This window comes from Pimephales promelas, chromosome 16, assembly GCF_988280905.1.
Source record: "Pimephales promelas chromosome 16, fPimPro1.hap1.1, whole genome shotgun sequence".
Taxonomy (NCBI): Eukaryota; Metazoa; Chordata; class Actinopteri; order Cypriniformes; family Leuciscidae; genus Pimephales; species Pimephales promelas.
The window spans coordinates 4,341,552-4,357,726 of NC_142784.1; the positions used below are offsets into that span (position 1 = coordinate 4,341,552).

The 16,175-nt window shown below is 39.1% G+C and overlaps 1 protein-coding gene across 2 annotated transcripts in view; it reads right to left on the bottom strand.

The window, feature by feature from the left end:
• Positions 1 to 15,852, bottom strand: part of LOC148971942 (uncharacterized) — a 30,693-nt gene extending 14,841 nt beyond the window's left edge. The window contains exons 1-2 of one of the 2 annotated variants that reach the window (XM_089120915.1): positions 13,815 to 15,852; positions 13,446 to 13,601 (exon numbers count right to left, since the gene is read on the bottom strand). The gene's annotated coding sequence lies outside the window, so the exon portion shown is untranslated. Of the gene's footprint in view, positions 1 to 9,105; positions 9,356 to 13,445; positions 13,602 to 13,814 lie in introns of those variants that run through there. The other variant, XM_089120914.1, reaches the window with a different exon arrangement.
• Positions 15,853 to 16,175: the final 323 nt, after the last annotated feature.

Here is a 16,175-nt window from a genome sequence, read left to right on the forward strand (position 1 = left end):
TATTACAATGTAAAACGCCTGTCAGTGTGGTACTAATTTTACAATCTTTGAAGGGAATTTTTCAATGTAGTTTCATTATTTGACAAATATATTTCAAAATGAAAAAGAAATGTGCAGCATTTTGTCTGAGAAATAATAAAAGACACACTTTTTCATTTATAATTTGTCTTAAATCTTATTTGTTAAAAAAATTGTGAGAAAATCGTATTGTGAAACCGGTATCATGAATCGTATTGCATCATGAGTTGAGTGAATCGTTACATCCCTACCGCAAATAAGTTAAAATCTCCCGGAATCTAGAGCAAGTGAGCAAGAACGCTCATGCGAGACAGAACAGACTGCTCCAAAAAGTATAGTGCACGCAGGGCGGAGAGAGAGATAGCGAGAGACTTTGCGTGTACGCCTGAGACACTGAGACTCAGGCACCGAAATTTGATTGATTGATTGAACTTTATTTTCCATTCTGTTTTCACAGAGCGGAAATTTTTCTTTGACACTGTAACACATCAAGAACACAAATACAAAAAAAAAATAATAGTATTTAAACACTGTAAGAAAGAATTTTTTAAAAAAAATACTAACAGTCGTTCTATTATTTCAATTAAAACACTGTATGATTTAAGATAATCAGTGCCATTGGAATAAAAGATCTTTTATATAAATTTTTCCTGGCCAAGGGAATTTTTACGTCCAAATGGGAGCAATTCAGAAGCAGAGTGAAGAGGTTGTGTATTATCTTTATAAATTAGAATTGCCATTTTCCCCATAAAATGATCGAACAAGCTTTGAAATGGTTGTTTTTGTCCAGTAATCTTATTTGCTTGATTAATTATTTGTGAGAGTTTGTTCTTTTGTTTTAATGTTAGATTGCTTTACCATAAAACAATATTGTATGTGAGAATACTCTCAATCATTGACGATATAACATAGTTAGGGTCTGCTGACTAATATTAAAGCTTCTCAGTTTCCTAAGGAGACCCAAGCGTTGTTGTGCTTTTTTATGAATGTACTCCACATTACTTTCAAAATTAAGTTTCTCATCTATAATTGTACCCAAATATTTGAAATTCGAGACCTGCTCTACAGCTTTTCCCTTTATGACAACTGGTTTATATTCAGATGCTGTATCTACTCTTCTTGATTGATTTCTCAAACATAACTCTTTTTTCTTGAATTGCATCGCCTGCTACAAGCCTGGTGCCGACATCACTATGGATGAGCAGCTATTCCCTACAACAATCAAGGTGCAGTTTCATACAGTATATTGCAAACAAACCGGACAAATTCGGAATCAAATTCTGGCTTGCTGCGGATGTCGACACCAAATATATGGTAAACGGCGCGCCTTATCTGGGAAAGACGAGACGAGGATGCCAGGTCAACAACTTGCAGACAGTGTGGTGCTGAAAATGGTCGAGCCATACCTGGGGAAGGGAAGAAACGTCACCACTGACAATTTTTTTTACTTCTTTTGAATTGGCAAAGGCACTTCAGGCCAAGAAAACCAGCTTGGTTGGCACGGTACACAAGAGCAGACAAGAGCTCCCCCTGTGCATAAAGGCGCAAATGCCACTGTTCAGCACAGAGGTGCTGAAAAGTGGCGATGCAACACTGACCGTGTATCAGGGCAAAAAAAAAAAAGAATGTCTGCATCCTCGGCACTGTCCACACAGCTGTTGGCATCACAAGTGGCCAGAAAAGAAAGCCAGAGACGGTAACATACTACAACAAGACCAAGGTAGGAGTAGATGTTCTAGATCAAATGGCTAGAAAATATTCAGTAAAAGCACCCTCCCGTAGATGGCCAGTAGCTGTTTTCTATAACATCCTTGACCTGGCTGCAATCAACGCACACATATTGTTCAAGAAGTGCACGAATGAGCAAGTTTCACGGAGGGACTTCATCACTCGACTGGCGAGCGAACTTCGCTCCGACCACATGCGATCAAAAACCTCACAGCTGGTGGTGCGAGAGCCAGGACCCGGGCAGGACCAGCAGAAGATGGAGAGAAGGCGGCAGTGCCAAGTAAGGAGGAACTGCAAACAAAATAAAACCAAGGAGACATGTTCTTAGGGTGTACTTACACTAGTCAGTCTGAACCGTGCCCGAGCGCGTTTGACCACCAAAGCGCGGTTCGTTTGACTAGTGTGAGTGCTCCGAACCGTGCCCGGGCGCGGCTCGATTAGCCGGCCTGGCCCGCTTGGAAGAGGTGGGCCAGAGCATGGTTCAGTTGGACTCGGGGGCGGTTTGCATGCAGTGTGAGCGCCAACCGTGCTGGAGCACGGAACAGGACGCGTGAAGTCATGGTTTTAGGAACAGTAGTCCGTAATGAAAGCTGCAAAAGTCCTTGCTGCACTTCAGCTGGTACCTTGCAAACCTCCTCATACGAGCAGCACGATTATGTGAAAATTTTCGCGCCACTAAGGCGACACATCTGTTTAACAACAGGCTGTGAGAGGGCTGTGGACCACCGTGGACCAAACGACACAAAATTATCCACAAATAAAACAGAGCGATGGACTCCATAGTGTTCAGAGAGCGCCGCTCTTCTTGTTTATCCCGAAACCATAATGATGACGTAAGCGTGCTCCGGCACGAATGCTGAAACCCTATGTGAGTGCAGGCCAGAGGGGGAGTGGGGAGGTGGGACAATTGTACTCGGGCCAGGTTCATGGCAACCGTGCCTAGTGTGAGTACACCCTTAATGTCGTAAAGTGGTGTGTGGGAGCTGCACACGAAAGGCGGTGTTTACCTGTGTGGACTGTGCATAAGCGTCAGTGAATGATGCGGGGTGTTTGCGCCGTTCATGAGCTTTGGGGAAAACTTTTCAACCTGATTTTGTTCGTTAAGATTTTTATTTTATTTTTGATTAATTTTTTGTTTGTTTACTGAAACTAATAGTTCTAAAGCAGTTTGTTTTCTTTTTTTAGCCAATGTTCATGTTTTTTTTCTGTGTTTTTACTAGGGCTGGGCATTGAGACAAATTTCACAATTCGATTCGATTTCGATTCACAAGCTTGCAATTCGATTCAATTTCGATTACGATTCGATTCGATTCAATATCGATTATTTTGGATATCAGTTACAATAAATGGCATTTTTTCTCAAGGGAATCAAATCTCTTAACTAATGCTGTAAACTATGGGAGACTAGTTGTAGCCTACTAGGCTTCATTAGCCTAATATGAAGGTAATAATGAATGAATCACTTAAATTACACTTTTATTTATTTTTATAATAAGAAGATTATATGAAATATAAACATTTAAATGGTGGCTATATATTTAGCAAAATGCTCCTCTCTGTAGTTATTTTTTCCTAGCTGACTAACGAGTTGATGTGGGTTTTCTGAGGTAAATATGATTGATACATTGATTACAAGCAGTTTAACTGACGTTTTTCCACGGTTGAAACGCTGATTGAGCGAATCAAAGTGACATGATACAAATTTCGATAAGTTGTACTCTATCTTTTAACACACTTTCAGACGCTCATGTTTATTCTGTGACTGGTATTATTAAGCCGGAAGAGAGATCAGCACTGCTGCTTCTCATCAGCTGCGCCAGAGTGATCTCACGCCACAGCGGCAAAACTCTATTTATGTTTTTGAATTTCTAAAGAAAATGGACGTAATTTGAAAATTGAGACTTTGCTTCATATCAATAGTAACAAAGGACAAAGAAAATTTTGCGATTTATTTTGATGCGCGCAGCCGCGATACAATATCCCATTCATTCAAATGAAACAGGATGAATAATCGATTTTTGAGACTTAAGAATCGATATCGGTTCGTAAAAATGAGAATCGATTAATATCGAGAAATCGATATTTATTACCCAGCCCTAGTTTTTACAGTGTATTCAAATGTAGGCCTAGGAAGTGTTTTTGTTATTGTATGTTTTAAGTTATTGTATCATAAGATTTGTTTTTATTGTACAAAGAAAATAAGAAAATATTTATCAATTAGGCTGGAAAATAAATGTTCGCATTCATTTGAATTTAAATGCTGTGTCCAGGTCTTTATTATTATCGTAACATTGTCAATTCATTTATTTTTAGATTTTGTTTTGATTATTGAACTTATTTACAAACAGGGCTGTACTAAACAGTATGAAGCTTTGTTGTTTCCTAACCTTTTGTGTGTCTGTTCACGTGGTAAGAGCGGTGAAAAACAAAATTTTTTGACGCAAAACTTTCCTCACATAGAGAGGCAGCACGTGTCGGGACAATCTTTCTTTTGTGTTTGTTATAAGCGGTTTTAATGGCAATGATGTCATAGCATGACGACAGGAATTAAAAGTTTAATCGGAAAACTTAAAGGGCATATTGCAGGTTAGAGGCCCAACGAGTCAATGCATAGAAAAACAATGTAGGAACTAGATTTTCTTTAAAATATATGTATAAACACGCTACAGAAGCTTCTGCAGTCGTTTTTGTGAGAAAATTTTACTTCCGCGTCTGAAAATGGGCGTGGCGGGCGTGACGCAATGAGCGGGAGAGCGGTCGATTCACACAACAGGAAAACAATGGATCGCATGACATTTCGGACGCTGAGGAAATACTCGTATGACGGATCAAGCCATAAAGTTATGAGCCTGCTATGCTAAAGAGATCAGGGACAGGCCAGGATAATGTCAGACAGAATGGTCAGAGAAAAATTGAGCTGTGTTGTGAGGAGAACCAGTGGAGAACAGGACAGGTGCCTTTTAGGTGAGAGACGTGATAGGCTATACACGTTCGCTAACGATACACTGTGCTCACAATATTGTACAGATTCTATAACAGGCCAGCAGACATTAGTATGTTTAGGGTAGATTTATATACTATTAAATGTATAAAAACTTTACTTGAGTATATTTCTATAGCCTACTAAAAGCATAGGCTATACTCGGGTAAATTTTTAATAGATATTTTTCACCTTGGTTATAACATAAACAGAACATTAAAGGTTTGAGTATTTAAACAACCAATTTTGTTTTTCAATTACAAGTTTTATTTAGGGCATGACATGACTAGTTACCTATATAACACTATTTGATGCCATTGGTAGTATACCACGATCAATATTCTTGCTTCGGCATACCATGTTGAACTCCATCATATCGCCGGGATGCTAATCATTTGATCTGAAGTGAACGCTACACACGACCGCGTTTCCCGAGCCGATGCAGAAGAGAAATCCCGTCTCTTCACCTGCTCAACCCGCACCAGGAACGAAAGATAGGCTATATAGCACCGTCACTTTTATTGTAATGGAAACTTGTGGACTCAATCTTGAAGTCCTGACAGGCTGGAGTTTTTGCAATCTCCACAAACACAATAATTTACCATGACGATGATAAATTAAAATGCAAAAACTAACGCTAGCACACTGACTGACGAGCGCTCTCACTGAACACCAGCCTGCTCTCACTGAGCCGAGGCTGCGGCTCCCTGCTATGACGTCAAATGACGCGATGTTGAAAAAAAAGCCGTTTTTACTAGCAGTCCAAGAAACGCTCACTTTATCTTCTAAATTAGTGTCCTTATGTTGTTTTAAAACATTTTAAATCCTGCATTAACTTTTCATATGGTATTTTCATTCAAGGTTATCTATAAATTTCGATTTTTTTTTTACCTGCAATATGCTCTTTAAAGGGAAGGTTCAAATGAAGTTGTGGCATGACGAAAATGACGTTTAGTACGGCAATATGAACATCAAAGTATGAGCGGTCAGAATGACCGCAATGGTCGTTCTAGTAGTTGTGGAATTCCGGTAGTTATAGTGTTAAAACGTGTATCGCGATTCGTGTAACAGTTCAACCGACTTGAATCATCACACATTTTTATCGATTTTCAACCGATTGCAAGTGAATCGTTACATCCCTAATTTGCGGGCATCAGGCCAATAGCCACAAAATAATAAAATAAAATACAATTCTTTCATAAAGATTATAACATCCTTAATTATAGATTGTGCCAGGCAAACTCATATGTTTTTTTTCTGTTGCCTTCTCTAGTTCTTTTCTTTTTTCAGAGTACTTTCTACTCATCAAGAGTATATGTTTTACATTCCCACTTTTCCACAATGAATGCATAATCCTGTCTGGTGTTTTCCTATTAACTTCAGGCAGTTTATTAATCTTGTGTGCCCTATTCTCAACCTAAGCATGTATGTATACAGTGTAACTTCCTCTAATCCACTGCAATGCTAAAATAATGGCCATTATATCTACTGAGAAAACGTCTTGGGTTACGACTGTAACCCCTGTTGCCTGAGAAGGGAACGAGACACTGCGTCGTTGAAAAAACAACCTTTTGGGGACGCTCCCTTAACGTGCACCTCTGAAGTATAACTACCCACAGGTTTAAAGTTAAAACAATTTAAACGGCAGCATTCTACATTGTACATTGTAAATACCAGTCCAGTTTTTTTTAATCAAGTAGAATTTCTATATTGTGTGTTGAACTGATTATCACTCTTGTGTGTGTTAAACAATCTACTTAATACAGACAGCTTCATTATAAAGATAAACAACAAATCCAAAAAATATATGATCATAATCTATGACAAAAATGCTAAAAATGTTCGAATGTTTTTAAATATATTATTTTATACAGAAATCAATTATTTATAATTCAGATGAGAATAATGTTACATTGTTAATTAATAATGTTAATTAAAATTAAGGAAAACAAATATATTGATCTGAAATATAGCAAAATAATTTTAAATTAATTCAGGTACAATTACCAAACATATCGCTAGATCTTTTTATTCATTTAATTAATAAACTAATTATATAAAACTATTGTCAGTGTACTACAAATAAACGGGTTCTATGGCTTTATTAATAAAACTTATTTAAAAAATGCAATGCCTTCTTTATTCTTGTTTTGCTTTTCCCTCCATTGTACCGAAATCGTACCGAACCATGATGTCTGAACCAAGGTATGAACCGAACCGTGACTTCTGTGTACCGTTCCACCCCTAGTTATTGTGGTGCTAAACACGAGTGCTTATTCCTTAGAAGACTTGACTTTAGATCATGGAAATTTTTTAGAATTAATACTGCTGCTGAGCAAATATGATCCCTGTCTGCAAGGACATGTCAGTGAATGCATTGAAAAGAGTAAAAAGCTGCATGAAGGTGGACAAAGGAAGGGGATTCCTTGTTACTTTGCCGTCAAAGACAACAGTAAACAAAGTCATTAGTGTTATCAGTCTCTTAATCCAACAAAGCATTGCTGAAGAAGTTAAGGAAGCTGGAATGTATTCAGTTCAATTGGACACAACACAAGATTTGACATCGAAGAATCAATGTGCCATTATAGTAAGATATTTGACTGATGTCATCAATGAGAAACTAATTGCAGTGATCGACTGTCAGTCCTCTACTGGAGAAAATCTTGTTTTGCTGAAAAAAGTTTTGGAAAAAAATGGCATTGACATCAAGAAATGCATTGGCAACTCAACAGATGGGGCTGCAAACATGCAAGGGCAAGTACAAGGGATTTTCTCCATTTCTCAAACATGAGGCACCAGCACAAGTCCATGTTTGGTGTTATGCATATTCTCAACCTTGTGTTGGCAGACATAACTGGAATTGTAGTATCAAGTGCATCACTTTTCTCCCTGCTAAATTACATAGCCACATTCATACATGAGTCCTACAAACGCATGAAAGTGTGCGAGGAGGTCAGTGACGACATGAGACAGACGTATTTCTCAAATAAGGTGAAACACGGTGGTGGTCCAAAGACCAAGCGCTATGCATTTGGAAATCCTGAGGGGGTGCTTTTCATTGACCTTGTTGCCACCATGGCGAAGATAGAGAAAGACAATACAATGCAGCCAACTGTGAGAGTGAAAGCCAGAGGTTACATGGACGCATAACTCAGATATTTCCTCCGAATATTTGCTCACACTACACCACTGTCAAAGTACCTTCAGACGAGTGGCATGGACTTGCTGACTAAGCAACGCATGGTAATGGGAACTGAAGACAACTTGAAAAGGTTCAGCCACAATGTCATCATGGACACTGTCCAAGAAAGCATCTACCACTGAAACACAGCAAGTGCAGGTGTGTTTTCAGATTTTGCCTGCATGGATCCTAAAAATTTTTCTGAAATACAACAAAATGGGCTCTCTAGTGGAGCAAATTTAGCAAATTTTTGATCAACTTTCATGATCGTGCCACAGTGGAGACACTGCAGGCAGAGCTGACAAATTTAGCAACACATTTGAAAAAGCTGAAGATGTCTACTTTGTATAGCTATAGAGTAAAGACAGTGAAGGAGCTCTCAGGAGAAGACGCCAACCTTTCAGGTGCTGATGAGAGCTTGCGGTTGGTGAGCACAGTTTATTCAACTTGCAAAAACTGTGCAATATATCCTTCTGTCTAAGTACAACCTTCTCATGGAAGCCTATCATGTTATTGGACAGGGCTAAAAAAAATTTGTTGACATTGTCTGTGACACAAGTAGCCTGTGAAAGAAGCTTCTTCATACTGAAGCTTGTGAAGAACAGACTTAGGACCTCTATTAAACAGGAACACCTTGAGGCTTTCATGTCAACAGAGAGGGAGATACTTGTTGGATTTGACATTGACAACATTATTGATAAAGTTGCTGAGAGCAGCAAAGTCTTACGCAACCTGCTGACCTTCTAAGCTAACATTTTTATTTAACCTCTTTTCTGCCGTTTATATATGAAGAGAAAACGGCCAGGAGGAGCAGAGAGGGAAAGGACAAAAAAAAAAGAAGAAGAAGAAGAAAGAAAGCACTCCAAGAAAAAGCAGAAAATGTTGCAAAATTACTGACACGTTCAGGGCTTCAAGTGCAGGTCAGTTTAATCTATAAATACTGCACTTTTTTCTTCATTAACTAGGTATTGAACTGCCAGCAAATGTACGCGGTAGCGCCCGTCTAACCTTACATTCGTGGAGAAATCAAAACCTGCACACAGAAAACTCACAGAAGAAATATACTGAGGTAAAAAATCTAATTGTTGTTTTTTTTATATAACAAAATACTTACATAACATAACATAACACAACTACGGGAGCTGTTTTGCTGAATATCTAGGTGTAGAATATGATGTAGAAGTGTGATGTAAATTACCGCTGCGCTTGTTTAACAGAGAAAGTCCCGGTCTCGCGCACTCTCACCGTCTTCAAACTGGCTTGCTCTCTTCCTCCCCAGCTCATATTAATGAATTAAGTTGACTTTTACCATCGTGTCAATTCTCATAGATATGCAGTGTCCACAAGCAGGAAGCAAAGAATCCCGAAGAGAATAAACAGTCCAAGAGTAATCCACAGGAAGAAACGTTCAGAGATGTTCACCAGGAGCAACACAAAACAAAACTTTTTCTTCTTTTATCTTTTTGGCGGTTGTTGTCAAACAGCTCTTAGGTGCATTACCGCCACCTTCTGAATAGGAGTGGATCTGAACTCCATATTTCTACACTCGTCTATGGAATAAAAAATACTGTTCCCAAGATTTTCTTTGCAGTAATTTACACCCAGTTTTATCTTTATTTCCGCTAACTGTTCTGTAAGTGTTTGTCTTTCCTGATTGTATTTAGGACAATGTTCTACAACATGTTCTATAGTTTCTTGATTACTACTCTTAGTTACCATCAGCATTTTCCCTCATAATAACTAATGTGCTGTTAAATGCTGTATGTCCACATCTCATTCTAGAGATAATATCTTCCTCCTGCTTGTTTCTGCTGGTATTTCTGCTCCCATTTATTTCTTTTATTTCATATGTCTGCCTGTGCTTTCATTTTCCCAGAAATATTTTAATCATAGGCCTACTTTTAATTTGTACTTGAATATTAATTCTGTCTTGCTTTATTGCCCGTTTAGCATATTTATCTGCATTTTCATTCATCATTACTCCTACATGGGCTGGGACCCAACACAATATGGACTGCTGACATTATCTATCTACTCACTAAATGCATTATATCATAAACAAAGCATATTCATTATACTTGTAAATTATACTTGTATAGTAAAAATTTAATCAGACCATATTACTACACCTTTCAATCCATATTCCTCCACCTATAATAAAGCCAACCATATAGCAATGGGCTCTATGCACGGCAGTATTACCGGTGAAGGTGTAAGGATGCTCGATAACTTCCACCGATCGTAGAGTCCAATGCAATACCGAGAATTTATATTGAATTTTATACTCCATGGTTATACTAAAGAAACTTTAGTCACAAAAACAGATAAAACAGACACCCCTCGTTGTGTGTATGCTTCTTTTTAAAATTATATTAAATAAACATAACTATATATAAAATTACATCTAAACGTATGGACGTTTCGTTTCAAAGACGGGAGGACAGTAAATTTTGAAGACTGCCATAATCCCGTTTTCCTCGGTTTTCCCTCCGCTTTAATCTCCCCAACCGGAAATGGACGAGCATCCTTGCGTCAAATGCGGAACTTATGCGTACATATAGCCCATTAATTCAGATACACAGCAAGATCATTAGCCTAATCAGTTTTAATTCATGGATTGCAAATGCCACTCCCACTCTCTTGTTTTTTTATGCATGTAGCTTAATATTATTTCCATATCCCCCCACATACATTTCAAATGTACAGTTATCTTCAGTATGGTAATCCCATTCTCTATCTTCCAGTAATGTTAGTTATATTGCTACCTCTACAAGCATCCAAGGAGGAACACACACATATAGATACACACACACAGGCTACTGTAGGACTCAACTTATTAACTTCAATTTCTCTAGCAATAGCTGTTTTTTCTCCTTCTCTTGACAGGGCAACAGAAATGAGGCTCTTCTTCATCTGTGGTTTTTATTGGCAGTTTGCAAACGAAGTGCATTACCGCCATCTTCTGGATTGAGGTGTGAACTCATTGGGATGTCATTTTATATGTTACTAAACTAAAAATTAATAAAAGTAAAATAATAAAATCAAAATCCTGAGTTCCTGAGACTTTCATAAAAATCAATTATAGATTGTGTGCCAGGCAAACTTAATACGTTTTTAGAAACTCAGTCCATTATTTCAACTGAGAAGTCAAGTCACCTTTATATATATTGCTTTTTACAATACAGATTGTATCAAAACAGCTTCACAGTGATAACATGATACAACACAGATCAATAATATTATAAGCAAGCCAAAAGCAAGGCAAGAGTGGCAAGGAACCAACGCCGATCCAAGTGCGCTGGTGAGATGTGAATAAGGTGATAAGGTGAGCGCAAACAGTAGTTTACATGTACATATTAATGAGAAGAAAACGGTTTGTGTTTGTTTCTTCCGGAAACAACGGACCATATGAGATTCTGCACAGTTCAGTGCACTTGGATCAGCGTTCGTAGATCGACTGGTAGAGACTATTTTTCAAAGATGGCTTCTTCCTGTATTCGCGAAGTTGACTGTGTGTATAAAATATCTTCTTATTAAACTGTATGGACACTGACAAAGTTCTCAATGCTTCGGTTTGAATGTAGGGACCCTTATTATGCTACCGTGTTACTGTGGGGCTATTTTGAGCCTTGTTAGTGGTAATAACAAGCGATTTTTATTTGTCATTACTCTATGCCCTATATACTAGCATTATACTAGCGTTATAGGCTAAACTGTTTTTAGAGCTAAAACAATTTACAGTCGGCAATCATGAAAACAAATCTCAGATAACGGTTGACTAGGTAGCAATATGTAATTAGACCAAAGGTTCATTTTGCGCTGGAGTTGTCCTTTAAGTGACTCTCCACAAAAGCAAGTGACTTGATTTGGAGTGATAATCATAAAAGAATCAGAGGTTGAGATTTTAACAACTCACAAGTATCTGGGTGTATATCTGAACAACAAGCTCAACTGGTCGGATAATACGATGTATCATATGTCTATAAGTAGGGTCAGAGTCGTATTCATTTGTTACGACGGCTGAGATCCTTTGGGGTACATCAGGTACTACTTAAGACATTCTATGATTCTGTAGTCTCATCTGTTATTTTGTTCTCCATTACATGTTGGGGAGGGGTATTGTTGGAAAAGGAGAAGAATAAGTTAAACAAACTTATAAAGAAGGCAGGCTCTGTCGTGGGGAGTGTGTTACCCACTGTAGATGAGATAATGCAGGATAGAATGATTGGAAAACTTTCTCTTATGATTAATCATGACCATCATCCTCTTAATGAAATATCTCAAGCTTATGCGAGTACCCACAGCTCAAGATGAATTCATCCACGCTGTTACAAAGAGCGTTTTAGAAAATATTTTTTTCCAACTGCAATTAGATTTTACAATCAGTGCTATATAAGAGGATGCAGATGATGGTCATATATATAATCATGGTCATAATGCTTTGAAAAATTGATATTTGAGTACAAGACCTGTTGTTGTAGTGTATGTTGTTGTTATGTTTTTATTTTATTTTTATTGTATTTATGTGCTGCTGTGACATATAAATTTCCCCCCTGGGATTAATAAAGTAAATAAAAAAAAATAAAAAATCTAATTGGTAGTAAAGTTGTAGCAGGTATGGGGCAGTTTGGGATTGCAGTACAGTAAAGTGCGTGTCACTAAGTGAGTGAGAGAAGAAGATCGTTTTAATGGCCTTATCTTAACCTAATTTTAAATCTAATGGGAACACACAGGAAACCCCATCCACTCACACTCTGATAATCTCTACAGTGAACACATAAATTAACATACAAGGTATTGCTTCACCAGCTTCTCTGGATCTTCATTAAGGTACATGCAGAGACCTTTAAGGATGCATTCTCTTCTCACTTCAATAGTATTAGTCTTCATATAAAGATCAGAGAAAAAAACAAAACACTATGAACACCATTTAATCAACCAGCAGTGTAGGTTTACACACTTAAGAATATTAAACTAAATTCACAGGAAATCACAACATGTTTGCTAGTATTGTATACAGCTTGGATGTATGTTAATCCCTTTGGGATAGTCTGTTTAAAAGTTATTTAAGACAAATCTTTGTTATTTTACTATCATTTACTACTTTGTGTTTTCCTTTAATCATGTCAAGATTCAAATTAATCTATCTTAACCTAGGTAACCTACCTGAAGATGTAGATTTTACACCTAAGACATATTTTTGCCTGAAATATGTGAAAAACAGACCATTTCACTTTATTTCCTTCAAGTTTTATGATAATCACAGTGGCAATGTAATACCTGCCATCTCCATTTAAGACAAGACGATAAAAGGGACAGATTTTGAGTGCTTTATGTCATACGTGTATAATAGTATACAGTGCCAATGCTTTATCTGTGCTTCAAAACTGCTTTCAAAAACATAGAGTTTTATGATTTCAGAGCAGATTTTTCAGGATTAAATGATGCCCCTCTCTCTTAAACAATTACCCCTTATGGGGGAACAGATGTGGTGCTCAGTCATTTCTACAATGACCAAGTTTTACATTGGTATCATACCTAGGTTATGGGTGCCATGATGGTCTTGATTTTTCTCCCTTGAACTCCACCTTTCTTGGCATACACCTTCATCAGGTTTGCAGAGTGAACATCAAGCTCGGAGAAGAACTTTGACTGCAAATGGACCGTTGTGATTCTCTTGAACTCTGCACTCACCTACAAAAAACATAACAAAAAAGGTAGACAAAACTCACGTTAACTTTTTGGTACACATTTGAAATAGCAGTTCTATCTGTTCAAGAATAGTTCCTTTGTCAGAAGGCCAGCAAAGGCTGCTATTGCTGGTCTTCAGTAAATCCTCATCACTTTGAGTACCCTCAGATTCTGTCAACATGTATTGCGACACATCCAGTGCAGTTATTCACTTACCTCACGCACATTGAAGAGAGCTGGCCACCTCGTTTTGAAATCAGCTATCATGGGGGCATCTGCAACTACCTCTTGCCTCCTGAGTGGAAAGGTCTTGTCCATCATTGCCACCAACTTGTGCTCATTGTTTCTCTTCTTTACTTCAGAGAGGAGTGCCACTCTTATCTCTTCTAGTGTCTCAGCTGTTTCACCGGCCGAATAGGTGGGGCAGTAATTCACTTCAGCTTTTTCCGGCTTCTTTAAATCATATGCAGGACTGCATTTGCTCTCAGGTTTGTGTGTTAAGGCATTCACAGTAACTTCAGGGTATCCAAGCTGTCTGAGTTTTGTTCGGTAGTTAGCAAGTTTATACTTAAGGCTTGTCTTCCATCCGCCATACCCAGTCACTGAACCTGGCTCTTTTAAACATGGATGTAGTTACCAGAGCTTCTGCTACCTCATCAAACTCCCTGTCAGAGAGGTACACTTTGTACTTGACAATCGTTTCAGCTAAGCCATCAAGAATAGCAGATTTAAGTTTAGTATTAGGATTCAACAAAGCTCCAGTTTCTTTAAAAGCAGCATTGGCCCTGTCCAGCTGTGGCTGAGTATCATAAGCAAACCTGGGCAAGGGGAAGGCAATGGGCCAAGCAGTGGATCTCGAGGAGGTGGAATCAGGAGAAGATAATATACATACATACATCTTCTTCCGCTTCATCCGGGGCCGGGTCACGGGGGCAGCAGTCTAAGCAGAGATGCCCAGACTTACCTCTCCCTAGACACTTCCTCTAGCTCTTCTGGGGGGACACCGAGGCGTTCCCAGGCCAGCCGGGAGACATAGTCTTTCCAGCGTGTCCTAGGTCTTCCCCAGGGCCTCCGCCCAGTGGGATGTGCCCGGAACACCTCCCCAGGGAGGCATCCAGGAGGCATCCGGAACAGATGTCCGAGCCACCTCAGCTGACCCCTCTCGATGTGGAGGAGCAGTGGCTCTACTCTGAGCTCCTCCAGAGTAACCGAGCTTTTCACCCTATCTCTAAGGGATCACCCAGCCACCCTGCGGAGAAAGCTCATTTCAGCCGCCTTTATCCGGGATCTTGTTCTTTCGGTCATGACCCAAAGCTCATGACCATAGGTGAGAGTAGGAACGTAGATTGACCGGTAAATCGAGAGCTTTGCCTTACAGCTCAGCTCCTTCTTCACCACAACAGACCGGCACATCGACCGCATTGCTGCAGAAGCTGCACCGATCCGTCTGTCAATCTCCCGTTCCATCCTTCCCTCACTCGTGAACAAAACCCCAAGATACTTAAACTCCTCCACTTGAGGAAGGATTTCTCCACCAACCTGAAGTGAGCAAGCCACCCTTTTCCGACTGAGGACCATGGCCTCGGATTTGGAGGTGCTGATTCTCATCCCAGCCGCTTCACACTCGGCTGCAAACCTCCCCAGTGCATGCTGAAGGTCCAGGTGTGAAGGGGCCAACACGACAAGATAATATGTCTGTATCAAATGAGCTACTAGCAGATACAAGGGATGAGGAGTCATTCAGAGTGCAAGAGGTGGCAGCAGCTGAGTAGGGAGGGGCAGGGTGCCACCAGGCTGGGCAGGTGCAACCGAGTTAAAGATGACCTTGATGTCTGAAATTGAGACCAAGTGAATTCATTCCCAAACTCCACATCCATGAATTGAAGCCAGAAATCCCCATCTACTCCACATTGTCTCATAATTTCCTGTATGAGTTTGATGACAGTCTCTGGCATTCCATCTGGAAGGGTCAGTCTCTGGAAATTGTTTTCTCCAAGAATGATTCTGAATTTCACTGGAGCAGCCATTTCACGACCTACTGAATGAGGATAGAGAAAAGTAAGTTTAAACAATGATCTGATTTTAAAACACTAATGAGTACAAAATAGACCCCGAAGCCGCCACCAGGCACCGCCATTTGCGCCATTTAGAATATCAGCCGCCGCCAGCCAATAATCTCGTAAGCCAAATTGAGCCGCCAGCTGATAAAGTTTGGCTGAGCCGGCTAAAATTTTTTGCATCAAATAATATTTTTATCACATAGACGCACGAAATATATAAACAATACAATACACAAGATCTATTTTCCCACTGGATTCACAACAGCACAGTCTTGTGCTCGTTGCTACGATATGCAGACAGACTCAGTGAATTGACGACCAATTAAAATTGCTAATTTTCAATACAGAATGGAGCACGAAAGGTAATTTAGATCGCACTTTCCACATACTTTCCGGTTGCACAAACACCTGATTCAAAGATTGATGTTATGAATTAAATATTCTGGAACGAAGAGATTTATAGCACTGAACGTGATATTACTGCAGTAACAACCCCGTTTCCACATTTCTAATTCAC